General features: G+C 37.1%; 1 protein-coding gene across 3 annotated transcripts in view; it reads right to left on the bottom strand.

The window, feature by feature from the left end:
• LOC143230534 (uncharacterized) overlaps positions 1 to 22542 on the bottom strand; it is a 59242-nt gene that overhangs the window by 24565 nt on the left and 12135 nt on the right. Inside the window, exon 1 of one of the 3 annotated variants that reach the window (XM_076464273.1) lies at positions 7007 to 7974. The exons of the other annotated variants lie outside the window; for them this stretch is intronic. The gene's annotated coding sequence lies outside the window, so the exon portion shown is untranslated. Of the gene's footprint in view, positions 1 to 7006; positions 7975 to 22542 lie in introns of those variants that run through there. 3 annotated transcript variants of the gene reach the window in all.

Raw genomic sequence — 22542 nt, 5'->3', positions numbered from 1 at the left:
ACCTGACGTCTTGAGATGCTGAGGTATCCAGGATCACAAAATTCGATGCCAGATTAATTTTCAACAATCTCAATTTTAGTTTCTCACCATGTCTGGGTGACCTGTGAGCGTTTTAGCTCCCTTACCAAGGAAGATTACACCATGTAAATAAAAAAGACACTCCCCAAGTTCACCTGTAAAATTTGACCTGGCTAGTTCCAGAACCAGAACAATGGAAGAGGTTCTCTGGACATGCATATATACTTAATACAAAGCTGAATTAATATTATATAGCTACACCAAATCAGGCTTAATGTATTTTGTGTAATTACAATATAATCTACATTACTATATGACATTTTTTTTTATTTTTAAAGCGTCTGCTTGAACAAAGAATCATATCTAATTAAGTTTAACAATTTGTTAAAAAAATTATTAAAGTACAATCTGGATTACTACTTAAGTTGTAATAAAGAAACCTTATTAAAGTTCACATAACATATAATTAAGTTTATATTAAAATCCGTATTCTATACAAAATCTCCGTTCCACAAAAATAAAATAAAAAGGATAAAATTGGTTATGGATAATGTTAATTATTGCTGCCAGGCTGACTGATAGCTATATAATCTTTTTCATCATGAAATATTTGCTCCCCGCTAGTGCAACGGAAAGTCTACGGATTTACAACCCTAGAATCAGGGGTTTGATTACCCTCGGTGGGCTCAGCAGATAGCCCGATGTGGCTTTGCTACAACAGAACACAAACTTGAAACATTTTATGCTTTTATTTTAGCGGTATCTGAAGATTAAAAATTAAAACATTCAAAGACTATTGAGTATTGTAATTCTGAGAACCAATGAATGAAAAGAGAGAATAGTATGTTATGTAAACTACATCACATTTACCATATCCTGGGATATGGGATGAGAAATGTTAAAAGAGATGCTAACAAGATTCTCCACTGGATTGTTGTGTATAACATAGTGAACAAACCTCGAATTAATTGACACCACGGTTGAAGTGTTGCACCTTTTATACTTTCACCTTTTTTGTAATATCAACCACTCTAACTAAATTCACGCAATTTATCAAAATTTCCATACAGCTGCAGCTGAATCATGCAGTTTCCATACAATAAGTCGCATGAAGTATCCTACATCAACCAAAACTTTGGTTTCAGTACTGAGACTCAAGAGTGCATTGACCACACTACTACTGGGAAGAGTACTTTTATAGGCATTATAGGGACGTAGCTGTATCTGACTGGTTGAATAGTCGACAACCATATTATACCTTATATGAACACGTCACTGTACTTTGGTGCAGTACATTCTCATACAATAGAGAGGGGGAGGAGCAATGTAGTAATATTTCCATAAACCATTTTATATTTCGCCTGGTAGTTAGGACACTCGATTTGCAATCAGCGGGCTGCGTGTTAGAATCCCGTAAGCGAGCATTTCCGCCCTTTCAGCCATGGGGCATTTTAATGTGATGGAAAATCTCACTTTTTCGCTGATAGAAAACAAAATAGTAATCCAAAAGTTGGCGGTGGGTGGTGTCGACTAGCTACCTTCCTTCTAGTCTATCAGTTCATAATTAAGGAGAAGCTATGCGCGAAGTTCAATAAAAACATCACCATCATGTCGAAACGAAACGCACTACTTCAAACTCTGACATTTTTTGCTCTAAAAACAAGAAAAAACACACCTTTCACACCCTAGAACTAATGTAACTGCCTCATACCATATCAGAACGTTTTATTTATCGTCTATGCTGGCATGATGTTCAGTCGTTGGGGGTGGATGGGTCAGGTTCTTAGCAAATCTCTTCCTCCCTCCATGACTATTACTAATACTTTATCAAATGCTATAGATAGTACTCTTGGATAAGGTTTATATGGCGTATTACACTGTATAAACACTGATTTTTCTTGATATTTTCAGGGTCATGAACTTGAATAGTATTGTTGTAGCGTTCAGTGCAACCTTGCTCTTCTCTTAATCTAATCAAAAACACCTTAGTTGTCGAGAAAAGGTGCTGTTAAAAAGAATTCCGCTAGGTTTCTTTTGTTTGTAATTCAGCACAAAGCTAGACAATGAGATATTAGTGCTCTCCTCACAACGGGTATCGAATGCTAGATTCTAGAGTTATAAATCTCCAGAAATACCGATGTGCCACTAGAGGACCAACTAGGATTTAGTGTGCAGCTTAAAGGAATGAAATTAAAACTGGCGGCCGAACTGGTAACTACACTTACACCATTGATAAAACATTTACAGCAAATAATCATTCATTGATCGGCCAGGCCACACATTTTGTTCAATTTGGGCAGGATGGTGGATAAAACAAAATACGAGTCCTAGCTAAGTAATAAACACTTAAGTGTAGCTACCAATTTTCACATCAATTTAGATTTCATTCCTTGAAGTCGCACAATCAATCCTTTTTGGCGGTACCTTTTTTCACACTTACGGTATTTTGTTATTAGATATTATGACTTTTTGTGGAAACACATCAACAAATACACCAAATAAAGAAATGACACTAGATAGTAACCAACATTAGCTTTAGGATCGCAACCTATTATTCGGAACATAATTTACTTTACAGAACCAATCAGATTCTTTAAAATATACGGTGGTAGTTTTCCTCTATAAAACAGTGTTAATATCCTCCTTTCTAGTAACGCCATGGAATTAAGGTTAACAGTTTCTTGCCATCTCTCCTATGCAATTGGTACAACCTTATTAAGCATCATTATTTATGTTAATTGCTTAAGCTAATATCACATGATGCTAGACGCATTTTAATTAGGATAATTTAATAAAATTTATCCACTTGTAAATTGTGCTGAGAAGTTGACACTTAATGATCAATATTAATCGTTCACTCATATGATTTTTTTGAAAACTTCAGCTAGAAACTGTTAATCTAATTTGTTTTGTCTAACAGTACTGGGCCCGGCATGACCAAGCGTGTTAAGGCGTGCGACTCGTAATCTGAGGGTCGCGGGTTCGCATCCCCGTCGCGCTAAACATGCTAATTTAGAAGTGTAAGACTAGAGGGAAGGCAGCTAGCTATTACCACCCACCGCCAACTCTTGGGCTACTCTTTTACCAACAAATAGTGGGATTGATCGTCACATTATAACGCCCCCACGGCTGGGTGGGCGAGCATGTTTAGTGCGATGGCCACTATAGAAGTTGGAAAATCGCTAACCCATCACTCCTGTTAATAAAACACGGTTTGTCCTGCAGGTTGTTTTTTGGCCACAAAGCAAAACGATAGTGTATTTTTATCATACAGACTCACAAACAGTTCATACTCGAAAATTTCGCTTCATTTGTCGCTTGCTTTACATGATATAGCAGCTACCAATGCGTATTTGGCATACATACGAAACGGACTCAAAACTCCATAGAAACAAAAACATTTATAGTGTTATACGTGTTTGTATACCGTTGTTGATTGCCCGACGCATTGAGTCTGGCAGCGAATACTACAAATGCAGGCAACTCAAGTCAAGCCAATAAAATAAACGTTGTACGAGGTGCGGATCCATTTGTTAATGTTTCTCTCCAAGGGGAAAAAGCTTTTAGAAAGTTAAAAATAAGTGCAAAAGATGATGAAATAACCCATAATCTTCCGAACATCACTCTTGTTTGAGAGAATTTTATAAAATAACCAGAACCATGCTCATAATTGGAATTCCATCGCCATCTATTTTCTGTATTTCGTGTAACATATCGCGAGAGCTCAAGATAACAGCCAGTTACAAGAAAAAACATACAACAATATATAAATCATTAATTTCATGTTCACTATTTCCTTAAAACACGTAATAATAAAAATCGTATTGTACCTTCCATATCCTCATGTGTTGTCACCTACTGTAATGATTTGGTAAAAACTGGAGATAAGAAATATACGAGCATATCAAATTTAGGATCAGTGCGTTAGAATATTCTACAGAAACAGTGGTAAGTCTACGGATTCACAACGCTAAAATCCAAGGTTCGATTCTCCGCAGTGAACACAGTAGATAGTCCAATGTAGCTCTGTTTTAAAACAAATAAACAACGTGAAATCTGAGTGAAATCTTACTAAAACCGATTGCAGCGCCGCGAATTGTCAAAATTGCTGGATAGTGAGGCAAAATCTAAAATTAGTACAGAAAGAACCAGTATAGGAGAGATGGCAGGATGCATTCATCTTTTCCTAGAGATATTTTGTTTTTGTGATAAACCTTGCATTTTAAAACATACAAGAGGAAAAGAGGAAAACAACAACTCAATGATCCGAAGAGCCGATATTCAAAAAATTGAATGAAAAAGTTATTATACAGGTAAGCCTAATATTCATTCGGTATATGTTATATTACATAAACAATAGTATGTATACAATGTTATATTAGGGACACGATCCATTAACATTTTTTGGTGTACATGTAATCATTCCGGAGATCTATATTATTGTAACCTGTTATTAAAGCTATCTGATCTTTTGAAAAATTATGTCAAAATTATCATAAGGATAATAACAATATTATTATTATTATAGAAACAGAATGAAAAAGTGGAATACCAGTAAGACGAATAGAGCAGATTTCAGTACTACTGATGGGAATTTTTCAGATTTTCGGTCTGTTCTCTCGTATAGAAAAAAGCATCATGAGAGAAGCATCTGAGTTGGTTCGTCAAAAACTAGCAGAAAGGAGTAAGTATGGTACAATTAAAATTAGTTTGTTTGTTTTGAATTTCGCGCAAAGTTACACGAGGGATACCTGCGCTAGCTGTCCCTAATTTAGCAGTATAAGACTAGAGGAAAGCAGCTACTCATCACCATCCACCGCCAACTCTTGAGCTACTCTTTTACCATCGAATAATGGGTTTGACCGTCACATTATAACGCCCCCACGGCTGAAAGGGCGAGCATGATTGGTGCGACCGAGATTCGAACCCACGCCCTAAGATTACGAATTGAACGCCTTAGCCCACCTGGCCATGTCGGGCCAGCAAAGGAAAGTTTGTGTATCAAACGAAACTGAAGCCCTTTCAACAGCTAAAATATCAGGTACCTCTCTATCCCTCATGCCATAAAGTTAATGTCGTATTGACCATCATGTACTTTAGTATCAGAAAAAGGAAAGTGGTTATAAAAAACACTGGTTAGAGATTACTTATCTATCTTTGTCTCATATATTAATCAAGGAAAGATCGTGAAATGAACAAGCAATAAAAAGCAGAGCAGTGAAGCCTGGTGAAATGAGAAAAGCTCATCTATTAAATACACCTCGCTTCTGGTTGGTCTTCAAACACCCAACCATTAGAATGACTACACAGATGCGATTTTATAGCGCTACAAGAACCGCGTAAGAAATAGACTATTAAAGTAAGTATTTCAACAACTACACGTAGCGCAATCGAAGGAAGATTACACGAGCGACATCTGTTCATGCCACAACTATAAAATTCTTTATTTCCAAAATATCTGACGGAGAAATCAAGGATATGAGATTATCTTAGAGAAAGGTAAATCTTAACCTTTATATGTCAGATGTTATAAATTTTTACAAGATCGTTAGAAACCTGAACACATAAAATAAATTAACTGGTTTAATGCAATTTGACCTTTTATTTTTTCGTGGTTAAAGTTTAAACAATTAAACAGTTTAAGATCTAAGGGTGTAAAGTTTCTTTTTATGCGATTTAAAAAGATATCACTCTGATAAACTACGTAAAGATTAAATCCGTATTCCTAACGAGACTGTGAAAAATCGATTATTTTATTTTCAAATTAAATTTCGCGTAATCTCGTTTCGATGCCTCCCTTTTTGCTGGCCCTACACTGTGAAATATAAATTGTCTTGCACGCGAGTAAAACAAGTTGAACTTGTGTTTGTGTTTTCTTATAGCAAAGCCACATCGAGCGATCTGCTGAGTCCACTGAAGGGAATCGAATGGCTGATTTTAGCATTGTAAATCCATAGACTTACAGCTATACTAGCGGGGGACAATTGAACGTTGCTAGTGGCTATTTGTGTGTAGCTTTTTTTTTTTGTTCTTCTGAAAGTAATTACAGTTTAAAAAGCACTAACACAATATGATGTTAAAACTATAAATGGAAAATCTGTATAGAAAACTATTGGTCTTTCTGTAAGTAAACTTTAAGTAATGATGAGTAATGTCTTGAGAATTACAAAGTGCGATAATGGAGGTATAATTTGGAATTTCAATTTTTCTATATTTGTGATGACGAAAAATACTTGAAGTCTGGTTTGGTTTTGAATACCGTCCTAATTTAGCAGTGTAAGACTAGAGGGAAGGCAGCTAGTCACCACCACCCACCGCCAGTTCTTGAGCTACTCTTTTATCAACGAATAGCGGGATTGAGCGTGACATTATAACGCCCCCACGGCTGAAAGAGCAAGCATATTTGTTGTGATGGAGATTTGATCCCAAGACCCTCGAATTACGAGTCGAGTATCTTAACCACCTGGCCATACCGTGCGCTCGTATGGGTAATAACACTTTAATTAAAATAAAGTACTGAAGAACGTTTCGACCTTCGTGATGACGAGAGCTCCACTTGAAGTTAAAATCTCCCGAGATACAATTCTAGTAAAGTTTCTGTATTGTATTAAGTTCATTTTTGGTTTATAGTGCTGAGTTTAATCGCCTAGGAACAATTAATATGTTGCTTATTTAACTCCATTAAATGTATTCATTGTATCTTTATATACATATACATATATGCATGCTTTAAAAACAGTGAAACTGAAAAATGAAACGCTGGATTTATAATACTGCAGACGATATTTTATATTATACCCTAGGTAATGAGAAAATAAACTATTTTTTATTATTTATTTTATGTAATCCTTTCACGTGATCTATAACAATACCATGCAAAGTTCTTAGGGTTCAAGAGGATACTCATAGTTTAATGATTAGATGAGCCTTGGGGGAAGTTATTACCCAACAGTACCTTACACCTAGGACACATTAACAAACTACTTACGCTGTCGTCCCTTCGTTTTCACGCTACGGTTGCTTTAGTGCCTGGGAACGAGAGTTATCTGGCTTCCATACAAAACCCATGGGAACCGGAGGTTTGGACAGTTCCCGTCACTTGTACTTCACAGGTGATATTAAGGAGAGTGCGCACCTAACTTATGTCTCGTGCTTGTTCGAAGTATCACACACTAGGATTCTATATTCAATCGATTACACAGATCTGTAGGCAAGTAACAGCTTACTTCAGTAGGTCGTATTATATAGTCTTTTTCCCGAGGCTCATTCGGCACGTGCTTTCATTACAATTGTAACTGACATATTTGCAAAAACTTAATACCATCTTTTCCCAAGTGGATTATGGTACTGAGGATTAATACGCTGGCTGCTCTATTGAAAATAATTAAACTAAATTTTCGAATTGTTATTTAACGATTTATTAACTTGTTATTGCCAACCACTAAACTGCTTAGCCGTAAATTTGAGAACTTATAACGTTAAAATCCTGGGTTGTATCTTTGCAGTAGGCACAGTACATATGACGCACTTTGAATCTTTACGCGTAACAACAACTACGGTTGTTTTGTAATATTATTTAAAACACTTCTACAACTCGTAGGAAAAAAAACGCTTTGTTGTACTGAGCACATCTGAACAAAACATACGTCATTAGGCACGTAACGTTCAGAAATAATGCGTTCTTTAGCCTTATACTTAAAAGTCTTGCCAGCGTTATGAAATCATTCAAACGAAACGTTCTTCCCCAACTCTACTGTAGCACTTCTGCATCAAATATTACTGATTTGTATCTTGACTAATTATATGGTTGGTGACCCTAGGGTTTGACAGAACCAGGCAGTAGTCCATGACGACTTTTATGGACAACTTAACTTATACACTGAAATATTTGCTTTTTAAATATTCAATAAAGCTGTTAACCAACATAAATGAAAATAAGCAACAACAAAATATAAATATTTCTCCATCTACTGATCCAAGCGGCAGCAAATTACACATTCAAAAAATGGCAAATATAGTCAAGATCGAAGTTTGTCTACAGATGGCGCTCGGGTCGGAAACGCAATGCCACGGATGATAGGTTAACAGCTATATCAAATACGCACGTGACATCAAACTGGGTCACATATTTCATTGGGTGGATAGCGAGCTAACTTTTATCTGAATGAAGTAACAGGTTATTTCTTGGTTTTGTTGCTGTTTGTTTTTGTTTCGACTAGAAATAGATGCAATTCAGTCGATGGAACATTAATACACATAGTTCTGGCCAACACACAGTTACTATACAAAACTGTAATTCAGTAAATATACCACTGTGACACTTGGTACAGTAATTAATAAAAGTTAAAATAAGACGGAAAACTGTGCAAACTCTTCATATTTCTGTGCTTAGCGAGTAATAATACTATTATGTTTATTTTTCCAATAATATTTTAGAAACTGAATGTTTTTCCTTTCGCTTCATTTTGTACAGCTAGCGTTTTTATATTACATCAAAAGGTTCACTAATTCAGCGTCTCCTGGTGGTTAAACGGCAAGATTGAGAGGTAATAACACTAAGAATGGGGTTAAGATTCCTGCAATGGGCAGAGCATAGCTAGCTTAAATGTTATTAATTTTTCATATTTTACCCAATTTGAGAATTGTGAAATAGCATTCTGTAAGAATACAATACTACTTCCACTAACACAATATAACACTACATTCTCTAAAACATTTTAATTTATAGGCATAAATGTCACATACGATCACACAGAAATAGACACAAAATAAATAAATACACAGTTAAAACGTTTGACCTACTGTAATATTAGCCAATAACGTGTAAAATGATACATAGTTCTTTTATACAAAGATGTGGGTGGTGTTCATTAGTTACTTTCCTGCTAGTGCAGTGTTTCTAAAACATTTTATTTAAATAAATAAACGTGCCGTAGTTTTTCATCCTTGTAGAGACAGTGGAGTCGTCTGACAAATCCGGCTGAGAAAGCTGCTTTGGTTCAAAATTAGGGATATCTGACGTAGGCAGCACTCGAAGTAGCCTTGGGCGAAATTCGATAATATTATAAGCATTACTAACGTGAGTTAACATTTAACTACATGATTAGTGATAGTAAGGAAACATTAAAAGATAACTGTTATTATTTAATCACGTTCGATAATGAAGATAATTGGGTTTGGGTGACAAGAAGTAGGAATTCAACTACTTATTTTAATATCTTATTTAATCTTGACTTGTGTAATGGTATTGTTTGATGACAAGTTACGTTATTGGTGCACGTGCTTTCTGAAACTTGTTTGTGTAAGTTAGCGGAACTAAGATCGGCTCGAAACATCACTTAAATTTATACATTTTAAAATTTAGTTTGATATTGTGGCTTTCAAAGTCACGTGGATTTTAATGCCATCTGGTGTTTAAATATTGTTTTCTTTTAAAAGTGAAGCACATAGACTGAAGGACACAGCAAACAAGCTAGCTAGACACGTTGTAAACACAATAACAGACAGCATACGGCAATGAATCCAGGAAAAACTGTGTGTGTGTGTGTGTGTGTGTGTGTTTTCTTAGGGCAAAGCCACCTCGGGCTATCTACTGAGTCCACCTAGGGGAATCGAACGTCTGATTTTAGCATTATAAATCCGTAGACTTACTGCTGTACTAGCGGAAAACCCAGGAAATAAGTAACAAGAAAGAAATTTACAGGTATATTTAAAAAAAGGCGGGAAATTTCGTGAAAACATGATTGTAATTATAATTAATTTTTGTTCCATTGCTTTGCACAACTAGAATTTGTACATTAAATCTACAATGACTGCAAACTAGTACTGTATCGAAAATAAAGAACATAATATTGTTAATGTCATAGTGATAAAACAACTTTAATATTATTCAAACAAACCAATTTTTATTATTAAAATACGTTTTTTAAATGTTCCATTTTTTTGCACAATTGTGTATGTCTGATGCCATCACACAATTTGTGTTGTCAAAGTGTAGAAGTCATGTATTATCAGTAAATAAACGATTTAAAATATTTTTGTTTTATTACTCTAATTATTTATGGTATTTAAATAAAATGACACTTTTTCCTCGCCAAAATTGTGACTGTTTTCCTGTAACTGCATTTCCTTTCACCATGGGAAATTGATTGATAGAACTTCAGATTCACGGTACAACAACGTGACTGACTTCAGATGATTCTTCATAAACAAGTAAAACGTATACTGATGTAACAGTCACTTTTTTCAGGCAATCAGATATTCAAGAGATATGCCTACCATCAAAACAATGTTGAAGGTAAAGATGCCAGTACGACCTACAACAAAGCCCTCTTACGAGTTATGAAGGGTTACTTAAGGGCTTCGAGTTAAGTGCTCGATTTTATAGAATAGTGACAATCTGACATTAATTACTGACGAGGAAATAATATGAAAACTAAGTCCGAGTATACAGAATCGAATTTGACATTTAAAGTTAAATTGTTTAAGTATAAAGCTACAATTTAACTAACTCGGGTGTACTTGTGAAAGCTCATTATTGTAATTCTATGATTACTAAAAGTGACTGGCCTAATTCCAGGATCATAGACGGTTCTATGCTGTGGCAATTTTATTTTTATCTAATACACACATACACACACACATATATATACTCTTCAAAAAAAGAAACGCAAAAGGCAAAGTTTGAAACACATTGTTAACAAGTTTATTCCGGGTAGTTTCATATGACATGTGTGAAACTTTGCACATTCACTGCTGAACATCCAAACTTTGCAAAGGCGAAGTCCACGCTCACTAGTTGAAGTTTAACGTTACTCAACGTCAATAACGAGTATGCCCCCCGTGAGCATCAATAACTGCTTGGCATCTCCTGCCCATGGAAGCGATGAGATGACGAATCACATCCTGTGGAATGGCTGCTCACTAAGCCTGCAAAGCTGCTGCTAGCTGAGGTAGAGTCTGCGGTTGAGGTTGTCGCAGACGTCGGTCCAACTCGTCCCAAAGATGTTCGATGGGGTTTAAATCTGGTGATCTGGAGGGCCAGGGAAGAACGTTGATGTTGTGGTGTCTCAAGAAGACAGTGGTGAGTCGGGCTGTGTGAGGACGGGCGTTGTCATGTTGAAAAACGTCGTTGACGTTCACCATGATGGGTTGCACATGGGGCCTAAGAATCTCGTCGACTGTTGCGTACGGTCTGATCTGAAATCCTACGCAGTCCTGGTATGGTTGAGGCAGTAGACGTCGCAGTGGTGGTCCTATCCCGAAGGTGACGTAACCGGATGTAGCGATCTTGTGCGGGCGTGGTCACACGAAGTCTGCCAGATCGTGGACGGTCTCGAGTTGATCCATGTTGTTGGTGACGATTCCATAGCCTTGTGATGATGTTTGGGTGGACATTCACAGCTCTGGCAACATCTGATTGACATTCGCCTGCTTCCAAGCGACTAATGGCGTGGTTGCGTTGTGCTTCAGTCAGTCTTGGCGTAACTGTATTGCGTGTCGGTGGCTTAACACTGAGCTATGGAAACTGAGAACCCGTCACTTGTATAGGGATTTTGCACATGTTGCACTTGCAGAACATGCAGATCTCTGAAACAAATTTATTGGACAAGAATGTGTTTTGGCGAAAATTCCGATGTTTTCCTCCGTTTTCAAAGTGCACAACTTTTATTGTCATTTTGGTCTGACAATCAGTGCCTTAATACGTGTAACATCACATACTCTGAGCTTGTAACGTTATTACATATATTTCTCTTTAAAATAACAAAAATATCCCTTTTGCGTTTCTTTTTTTGAAGAGTATATTTGTAACCTATATTTTCGATGTCATAATTTAGTTGTTTGTTGGAAAGATTTGTTAACCCTGATGATGTACCAAACGATAATTTTGTCTATTATTTAGACAAGAGAATGCAAGATATAAGTACGACACAATCAGAAGTTAATACGTTGTGAATAAGTATTCTACTAATTATCCTGCGAGTTGGTTGTTAATGAGCAGTTAGTTACTCGGGGTTAATTATTATGCCTATTCTGATACTCAGAGACTCGGTGGGTTATATGCTGTTTATCTATGAAAGATAGGTGTACGTATAGTAGTTTACATCGAAACTTTTGTCTTTGAAGTGAGGCCTACATTTAGTTACGAAGTTTACGTATGAAATTAAGCCTACAAGTGAAAAGAAACAACCACTTTAAAGTTGAAATGAATGTTGGCGACGAATCTGTGTCGAGCGAAGTTTAGTGAAACCACACAATATATGTTGGAAATACTTGTATGTATACATTTACGATTTTTGCAGTAATGAATACGTCATAGAATATCAGAATTGTATACATAACGAACCAGCTTCTTGGCAAGTTGCCGAAAAAAAAAAAGCAGGTAGTTTGGCACACAGCCAACAGCCTCCAGTAAAGAAGGCTTATTTGGCAGTAAAATTATTTGAATATTTGCCCCAGGTGAGGTTGAAAACAGTCATTCGTGATGATGAGAGACCCACTTGACGTCAACAGAATCAACAGTCAGCCATCACTAATCGTTATCTGTTTGAGTTGACACAAAGGTCAAAGAAACTATTGATCCAGTTATTTTGTCATTACACCTTTAACAAAAACACCCTGATAATTTTCCACATGCGTAAATTGACCTCGAGTCAATTTTCTGTGTTCGAAATTCCTAACTATATTAATTTTATTATTTTATTTGTTTATGAATTAGACCGTAATGTTACACAAAGGACAGAACAACGTAAAGCAACGCAGTAAATAAAAACGATTTGCAATTTCCAGCATACAAAGAAGCTAGGAAATACATATAACTACATTGTTAACTCTTGTGTTTAAATTGTTTTTCGCGTATCATCGGGTAGTACTTAAAGTTATTTCTGATTTACACTAATTTAACATTGTATGACTAAAGTGAAAAAGAAAAGTTATTAACAAAAAAAACTTTATCGCACAATCTAAATATGTCACGAGTGAATCGGGAATTATTTGAAAATCTCTATCTTTCTTAGGCTAAAGATCCCGCTGGTACAGCAGTAAGTCTGCAAGGTGTTACAAGGGTAAAATCAGCGGTTCTATTCACCTCGGTGGACTCAGCAGATAGCTAGATGTGGCTTTGCTATAAGAAAACACATACTCTAAGAGTAAAAGATATATATATATATAACTCTCTAGCTAAATAAAAAAGTATGATTTAAAACGTGGGCCCTCTAATGGTATGTTCGTAGACTAACAACACTTGAAATCAGGTTTCGATACACGTGATAGGCAGGGAACCTTTATGTAGCTTTGTGCTTAACTACAAACAATCGAAACGAGGTTTCAATTTCCGCATGCCAACCATACTATAAAACAAATGTTAACTGGGCAACTCTTCTCAACACAAATTTGTTTTCATAGTTTTGTAAACTTCACTACACTAGTTTGATAAAATATGAGCATGGTGTTACAAATACAACTGTTTTAATGAGCATCAATTGGGTAGAAGTGTTGTCCATTCTACTCTGTTCTCAAAATTGGTAACAAAAATAAAATCACAGAGTCTAAACAATGCAGAAGAGAAAAGAAATGTCAAACCAGATGGTTTGTTTTTTGAATTTTGCGCAAAGCTACACGAGGTCCACCTGCGATAGCCGTCCCTAATTTTGCAGTGTAAGTTTGTTTTGTTTGTTTTTTGGAATTTCGCACAAAGCTACTCAAGGGCTATCTGTGCTAGCCGTCCCTAATTTAGCAGTGTAAGACTAGAGGGAAGGCAGCTAGTCATCACCACCCACCGCCAACTCTTGAGCTACTCTTTTACCAAAGAATAGTGGGATTGACCGTCATATTATAACGCCACCACGGCTGAAAGGGCGAGCATGTTTGGTGCAACAGGGATTCGAACCCGCGACCCTCAGATAACGAGTCGAACACCTTAACCTACCTGGCCATGCCGGGCCTAAACTATCTATTAGCTGCAATATAACTGTTTTAATGAACATCAGTTGGGTAGAAGTGTTGTCCATCTAAACTGTTCTCAAAATTAATAACACGAATAAAATCACAGGGTCTAAACAATGCACAGTAGAAAAGGAATACCAAACCGGATGGATGCTGATCTCTTGTGACTACTTATTAGCCGCAATTTCCACAAACCTTACGTTTTAAACATTCGTCTCATATACATAAAATATGCTTTTCTGGGCAGTATAAGACCTGTATTAATAAGTATCTTACCAGCAGATGGATACTGACCACTAACTTAGCGCATGGAAAAAAAGTCCTGTTTCTTTCCGAATACCTTTCACACAAACAAAAAAACATGACTTTCTCCGAGTTCCTGTAATGCCCATAATATCTAAACAAAACTAGAGATGAACAGTATTGAAAAAAAAAAAGTTAGATCTATCATAAACAATTCTATCCATTTTAAACTTTTTGAACTGCTTTCAGTGGACAAGTGATAGGTTCTCGAGTAAGGTGAGAGAAATTTCTGGAACATTAATGAAGCTCCTGTCCTATAAAGTTCTTATTTCTTCGCATGAATAAATACGACTATTTCATCTTAACAATATGTATATTGGATATTTCTATACGGACAGCACAGAAAAACAAACAAACAAACATTAAGTCAAACGTTATCAACTGCTTTCATTTTATAAATTGGTCTAGTGATACGTAAGAATTACGTCTTTTTTGTCAACATGAGGATTTCATAATTCCTAATAATCGATCGTGTTCCAAACCTTCAATGACAATTCTAGTACATGCACACCAAAACGTCTAAAAGAAAAGTATTATACCTTAGCCCATTCCACCCCTCCAGCAAACACTCGTAAAATTAAAATAACTCAATGGAAAAGCTCGTAAATCTTAAAGGGAAAATAATTGTGTTAAGGAAGTTGTAGTGAGTTAATAACAAGTCATAATTGTGACTGTGGAGATTGTTATCCGATAGATGGTGTCGTCCAGTCCTGTTCTACCAAGGTCAAAACGAATAAACTTGTGATCTTGGTGAATAATTTTTAAAAAAAGGGAAAAAATGTTTTTAAATTTCTGTTGGTTCTGTTTGAATTTCACGCAAATCTACTCAGTCGCAATTTACGTTAACCGTGCCTCATTTAAGCAGAGAAAGACTAAAAAGAAGCCAGCTAGCTAACCTCTCACTGATAGGCCCGGCATGGCCTAGCGCGTAAGGCGTGCGACTCGTAATCCGAGGGTCGCGGGTTCAAATCCCGATCGCACCAAACATGCCCGCCTTTTCAGCCGTGGGGGCGTTATTATGTGACGGTCAATCCCACTATTTGTTGGTAAAAGAGTAGCCCAAGAGTTGGCGGTGGGTGGTGATGACTAGCTGCCTTCCCTCTAGTCTTACACTGCTAAATTAGGGACGGCTAGCACAGATAGCCCTCGAGTAGCTTTGTGCGAAATTTCCAAACGAACAAACAAACAAACAAACTCACTGATAACTTTGGACTACTTTTTACCAACGAATAGTGGAATTGATAGTCACTTTATAACGCCCCCACGGCTGAAAGGGGCGAGCATATTTGGTACGATGGGGATTCGAACCCGCAACCCTCAGATTGCGAGTCAAACCATGTCAGGCCATTGTTGTTTGAAGTTAAGCACACAGTTACACAATGGGCTATTTTTGCCTTGCCAACCATGACCATCAAAACCCCGATTCTAGCATTGTAAGACCGCAGATATACCGTTGTGCTACTGCGGGAGGGGCATTTTATATCCACTTTGTGCGCATGTTCTTAAAAATTCTTATAACGCTAAACTTCAGGATACCATGTTAAAATAAAAAAAAATTCGAGGTACTCACGCTGATTCCCACACGTGAATGTTTCATTCCGTTTATTACTTCTTCAGAGTCCCCTGGCGGGTTCGGCATGGCCAAACGTGTTAAGGCGTTCGACTCGTAATCCGAGGGTCGCGGGTTCAAATCCCGATCGCACCAAACATGCCCGCCCTTTCAGCCGTGGGGGCGTTATTATGTGACGGTCAATCCCACTATTTGTTGGTAAAAGAGTAGCCCAAGAGTTGGCGGTGGGTGGTGATGACTAGCTGCCTTCCCTCTAGTCTTACACTGTTAAATTAGGGACGGCTAGCACAGATAGCCCTCGAGTAGCTTTGTGCGAAATTCAAAAAAACAGAGCCCCTGGTGATAAAATCTGCGTTTCGATTCCTCGTAGTGGCCGTAATTTATCAGAGAAAGACTAGAAGGAAGATAGCTAATCATCACCACCCACCGACCATTTTTGGACTACTCTTTTACCAACGAATAGTGGGATTGACTGAGATTTTTAAAGTCCTCGCGGCTGAAAGAGCGAACATATTTGGTGGAACGAGTATTTTCCGCGTTCATCAGGTTGCAAGTCGAACGTCCTAAACCAACGACCATGCCGAGCTACACTCAATGGAAGAAACTCGTCGGTGTATATACCAACTGTAAATTAACACCCATTCACATAATGTAGTTCACAAAGTTCGTAAAACAAAGGAATTCCATATATTAATACGAGGAACGAAACATTTCAATCATCTTTCATCAGTTCTAGTGTTGCCCCTCCGGTGACTCGGTGATTCGAATCTCGCAGTAAGAAAATCAAAGACAGCCCTTGGGGCAGCTTTGCATCTAACAACAACAGAGAGAGAGAAACAGTCAGAACTGATATTCAAATTTGATTTTTCCTTAACTTTGTTGGGAAATAATAGTACACTGACCTCAGAAACGTGTTTTTTCGTGACCAGGGTGGGTGGATTTCAGTTAAGTTGGGGAAAATTTCGTCGCGTTGTTGTTGTTTCGTTGCTTGGGGCATGATCTCAGAGCTCCTCGTGTTTATCCCATCAGCATGATAATAAATCCCCGTCACACCAAACATGTTCGCCCTTTCAGCCGTGGGGGCGTTATAATGTCCGGTCAACCCTGCTATTCGTTGGTAAAAGAGTAACCCAAGAGTTGGCGATGGGTAGTGATGACTAGCTGCCTTTCCTCTGGTCTTACACCGCTAAATTAGGGACGGCTAGCGCAGATAGCGCGAAATTGAAAACAAACCAAACAAATCTCCATTTTCAGACAGGTCGCTAAGAAGAAATATGGCAAACATTCTCAACGTTATAATAGTGACAGTAAGCAACTAGCAACATTAAACATGTCTACATGTACAAGTTGTCTTTAATATCTGGTGATTCTCTAGGAAAAATGTCAAACATTCACCGAAGAGAAAAAATAACATGCTGCGAAATATCTCAGATAAATGCGACACTTAAAGTAATAACCACTACTCAACTTCTAGAACAACAAAACGTACTAGTTGATAGGTGTGTGTCGATCTTGAATTTTGTAAAATGAACTCAACTGGTAATCTTGTTTGTTTCTGATATTTACACGGAAGTACACAAGGGTTATCTCCAGAAGCAAAACTTAATTTTGAACTGATATGCTAGACGAAAGTCAGCTAGCCAAGAGCAACTCTTGGGATACTTCAATCGAATAGTGGTGCTTTACTATTACTCTTATAACACACCAAGTTTACTAAGTGTGGAATATGTCTTGTAATAGTGGAACGCGAACAAAAGTCCGGAAATTATTTAAAGAGTTTCGGTTCGCGCGACACTTCAACTCAACTTGCAAGTGTCCTTCTTTTTATTGCTATAGGCCTAGCATGGCCAGGTAGTAAGGACACTCGACTCGTAATCTGAGGATCATGGGTTCGAATCCCCTTCACACTAAACTTTCTCGCCATTTCAGCCGTGGGAGCGTTGTGATGTAACGGCCAATCCTACTATTCGTTGGGAAAATAGTAACTCAAGAGTTGGTGGTGGGTGATGATTACTAGATGCCTTTCATCTAGTCTTACACTGTTAAATTAGGGACGGGTACCGCAGATAGCCCTTGTTGCGCGAACTGCAAAACACAAATAAACAAGTGTATTGCTTTGTAACCTATAACAATTCTAAATTTTGCTTTTTTTATTAATCCGTCCGTCACATTCTGGTAGTAAGGACATTCGACTTGAAATCTGTGGGTCGCGGGTTTGAACCCAGCTATGAAATATATTTGACTTTCAGGCTTGGGGACATTATAAGGCGAAGATCTACCACACTAGTCGTTCGTAAAGGATAACGCACGAGGTGAGGTATTCTAACAATCAGTTAATTTTGCGTAACGTCTTTTTAAATACTACAGTTATTACTTCTATAACTTCCTGAAAGAATGGTTATTTATGTATTTAATTTTATACTAAGTTACACAATGGCTATCTGCGCTGTGCCCACTACGGATATTGAAATCCGACTTTTGTTTTTTGAATTTCGCACAAAACTACACTAGGACTATCTCAGCTAGCCGTCCCTAAATTTGAAGTGCTTTAACAGAAGACAACTAATCAACACCAGTTACCACCAACTCTTGAGCTCTTTTTTTTTATCAACCAGTCGTGCGATTGACTTTTACGTTTTACCTCTCCGTCTATGACTGGTAGGGCGGGTATAACTGATGGTAGGATTTGAACCCGCGATAGTAGATTGCGAGTGAAGCGCCCCGGAAATGCTTACACATTTGTATTGAGCACTCTTCTATTCATATACAAGTATGATTCCAATGTTTGAAAAATGAAATAAATAGCAACACATTAATGAATAATACAAAAAACTCTGAAAATAATATTTATTTTGTTCAGGAATATTACAAAATGAGAACAAACAAAAAACAAGACTACAAAAAAAACACACACATTTAAATTTCGCACAAGTGGCTCCCTCAATTGGTTGAACTTATCAATTAAATAAACTAAAATAAAGATCGTTAGAAATAGTCACTAATACATTAGATCGAATTATAATAAGTTTAATTAAAGTAATATAATATGGGATTAGGATTTTGAAAGCTATGTCCAATGACACAGAAGGTGAAGTAATAAAACTTAGAAAGTGTTAATTTACTATCGCTCCTAAACAAGGATACACAAGGATTTCAGTGTCAATGTACTCAGTTTCAGCAGTACTGTAAAGATCATAACGGTTTCAACATTGATGTATTCGGTTTCAGCACAACAGTGAAGATCATAAGGATTTCACATTTATATATCCAGTTTCACTAGTACAACAAAAGTCACAATATTTTCAACATTGGTGTATCCAGTTTCACCAGTACAACAAAAGTTACATGGTTTTCAACATTGGTGCATCCAGTTTCACCAGTACGTGAAAGATCATAACAAATTACAGCTAATAGAGTTAGTTTCTTCATCACGCTGAACAGGGATATGAATAATAAAATCAGGTTACAGTCACTCTTGGCAAAGCTGTCAGGAAGATTACATTCCCTTGTATAAAGCTGTATTTCCTCACAAATTGTGTATTTTATTTAATCCATGCGACGTAATCACTTTCAGTGGTCATAACTAAAGGAACAGAGATAGACCATGCATGCCTTACCAGGTAAGCGAATTAAAAAAAGATTAAATTCCTCAAGCAAAGCCAACGCCTTCGGCGATGCAATAATGTAATATTTCGATTTTCGCTGAAGATGTCTTAAGGCTTCAATGTAATAGTCTCTAAAAGTGTTACTTATCAAAATGTTTATCTATAAAGAAAATTGTTTTGGTACATAGACAGACAAACAGATTCGCAGATTTTCCAACATTAAACTGTGCCGAAAATTCAAAGTTTTAGTTGCAAGTATTTAATTACTAGCAGAGTTACTTGACGTTGCCTGGGTTTCGGAAAACAAAACAAACAACAACCAAAAGCCCTTCTCTTTTTATTTTCATTGTTCCATATTTCGATAAGTAAAATATATTTTGTGAATTTATGATAGAGAAAAAACAACCTTGAGTTTGATTTTTGAATTTAAACTACAAACCTGAATGATGTTTTATTTTTCTTTAACTGACAAGGATAAATAGACACTTATAGAGAATAAATATTTAGATTTTCTTATGAGAACCAGTTCTGGCAAATAGAATACGCTAACTCTTATTTCCCCCCCAATCCCCTGTCATCCCACCTCAAATATTAAAATTTCAAAACTTAAATATGTATGAGATATTATGCTGAATTTGCTTTAATGTAAATTTAATCTTTTTCTTTATGGAGGTGATGTCATATGCACATTATGACATTGATGTGTGAAATATACTACAAACAAAATATAATACTGTACTTTATAACGTATCAAAAGGAGGGGGAGAAGCCACTTCCAGATATCGAACCACATATAAAAAAAATTAGAATAAAATACATTCGCTGACTTCTTTATAATGTCATTGTACACAGTAAGCATTATAATTTAAGCCTTACTCTTTTCACGTAGTCTATTATAAAATGCTCTCCACTTGCGGACTTACGACGCTAGAATCAGGGTTTCTGAACAAACAGACAAATAAAAACAAAAAACAAAAAATAATAAAATGGTTGATGTAAATACAGTTCAGTAAAGCACCCAGTAACTCTGTTTACATTTCATGCTGAAAATGTAATTATTTTCATTCGCAAAAAGTTACATTTTCTTTAGCAACAATTGAATATATTTTGTTTTGTACATGAAATGTTCAAAATACCGAACCTTGACATCTGTAAAATGAACATTCTCGAATATAACTGATTTTTAACTGTTAAAAAAATATATTATTTCTAGTCCTCTCTGTCGACAGAGTTTATGTTTTTATTTAACATCTGACCAGGAGACACTTTATTAAATCCTTCAAAGTTACTATTTTCTCTACCTCAACTTAGAAGGGCGTGCCAGTAGTTAGCGTGCTAGACTGTGGAGCTAAGATTATTTGGTTCACGGTCCGCACTTGGAGGCCGTGAACGCGTTAAAAGAGTAACGGTCAGATCCCACTATTTAGTCCAAGAAGAGTAGACTATTAGTTATTACTAAGTGTTGTTTTCTCGCTACGTTTCCTCCAGTCTAGCGCAGCTTTGCACGCTCTTCAACTATTTGGTTTAGTTTGTTTTGAATTTCGCGCTAAGCTACACGAGTGCTATCTGCGCTAGCCGTCCCTAATTTAGCAGTGTAAGACTAGAGGGAAAACAGCTAGTCATCAACACCAACTGCCAAATCTTTCGCTATTTTTTACCAACGAATAGTGGAATTGATCGTCACCACGGCTGAAAGAGGCAGCATGTTTGGTGTAACGGGGATTCGAACCCTCGGATTGCGATTGAAGTGGTTTAACCACCTGATCGTGCCCGGTCTATTCTGTGATACATATAAACAATTTACCAAGTAACAGTATATACACAGGATAACAGGATATACTTTTGTCTTTTTGGATTTTGAGTAGAGTTGTACGAGGGCTATCTGCTCTCGCCGTCTCTAATTTTAATTTAGCCGTGTAATACTAGAGGGAAGACAGCTAGTCATCACCATCCACCACCACCTCTGGGGCTACTCTTTTATCATCGAATAATAGGATTGAGCGTTACAGTATAATGCCCCCACAGCTGATGGTGTGACAGGGACTCGAACCCGTGCCATAACCACGTGGCCACGCCGGATATATCATCAGCGAACAATCAAACTTCTGAACAACGAACAATAAACCCTTCTAGATTAGGTCTAAGCAATTCCAGTTTTTCGGAAATTGGAAGAGGTCCTTTTGTTCATAAGCACTGAAATATAAATTTATGCGTATATGTTTGCCAGGAATAAACAGGACGAGCGGTTCGCGTACAGTATCGTTCACGAAAAGAATTTTGATCTCTTCGGTTAGTTCAGGATCCCAAAGAAGAAGCACAAAAGAATAAAATTGGGATGATTGGATCTCAAGTTTATATTAGTGTTTAATGAAAAGAGTTTTCATTTTTGTTTTCATTATGCAACTTACAAACCGGTCGCAAAAAACACCTAATTTCGCAAAGGAATATTTCGTATTTCATAAAGCACACCTCGCTGCTCCGTAGGTGTTTTGAAATTATACAATAGATCATTCTATAGAACCGGATGAGCAGAAAAAGAAGTGTAAAGTACGTGATTACCGCAGAACTTGCAGTTACCTTACTGAACCTACACAGAGGTACATCTTTCAAAGACTTTTGTGCGAAAATACGACGAATGACGCTGTACTACCAAATTCCATTACTTTGGCAACACTGCGCATGCGTATGACATAACGTGACTAAACTTTTCAGCGAATCACAGAACGGCTCTCTCTCTCTCTCGGAATTTGGGTGATCTTATGTACTCTGGAGGGTCAGGTGCGCTTTGACCTCTTCCTTCAGACGGCTGGTATGGGTATTGTTTGTTTCTGAATTTCGCGCAAAGCTACACGAGGGCTATCTACACTAGCCGTCCCTAATTTAGCAGTGTAATACTAAAGGAAAGGTAACTAGTAATCACCACTCACAGCTAACTCTCAGGCTACTCTTTTACTAATGAATAGTGGGATTTATCGTCACGTTATAACACCCCCAGGGCTGAAAGGACGAGCATGTTTCATGTGACGGGGTTTCGAATCTGAGACCCTCAGATTATCAGTCGAGTACCTTAACCACCTAATCATGCCAGGCCAACTGAATGAA

Source organism: Tachypleus tridentatus, chromosome 10 (assembly GCF_004210375.1).
Source record: "Tachypleus tridentatus isolate NWPU-2018 chromosome 10, ASM421037v1, whole genome shotgun sequence".
Lineage (NCBI taxonomy): Eukaryota > Metazoa > Arthropoda > Merostomata > Xiphosura > Limulidae > Tachypleus > Tachypleus tridentatus.
The sequence above is the reverse complement of the archived record's forward strand: the minus strand, read 5'-3'. Positions and strand labels throughout refer to the sequence as shown.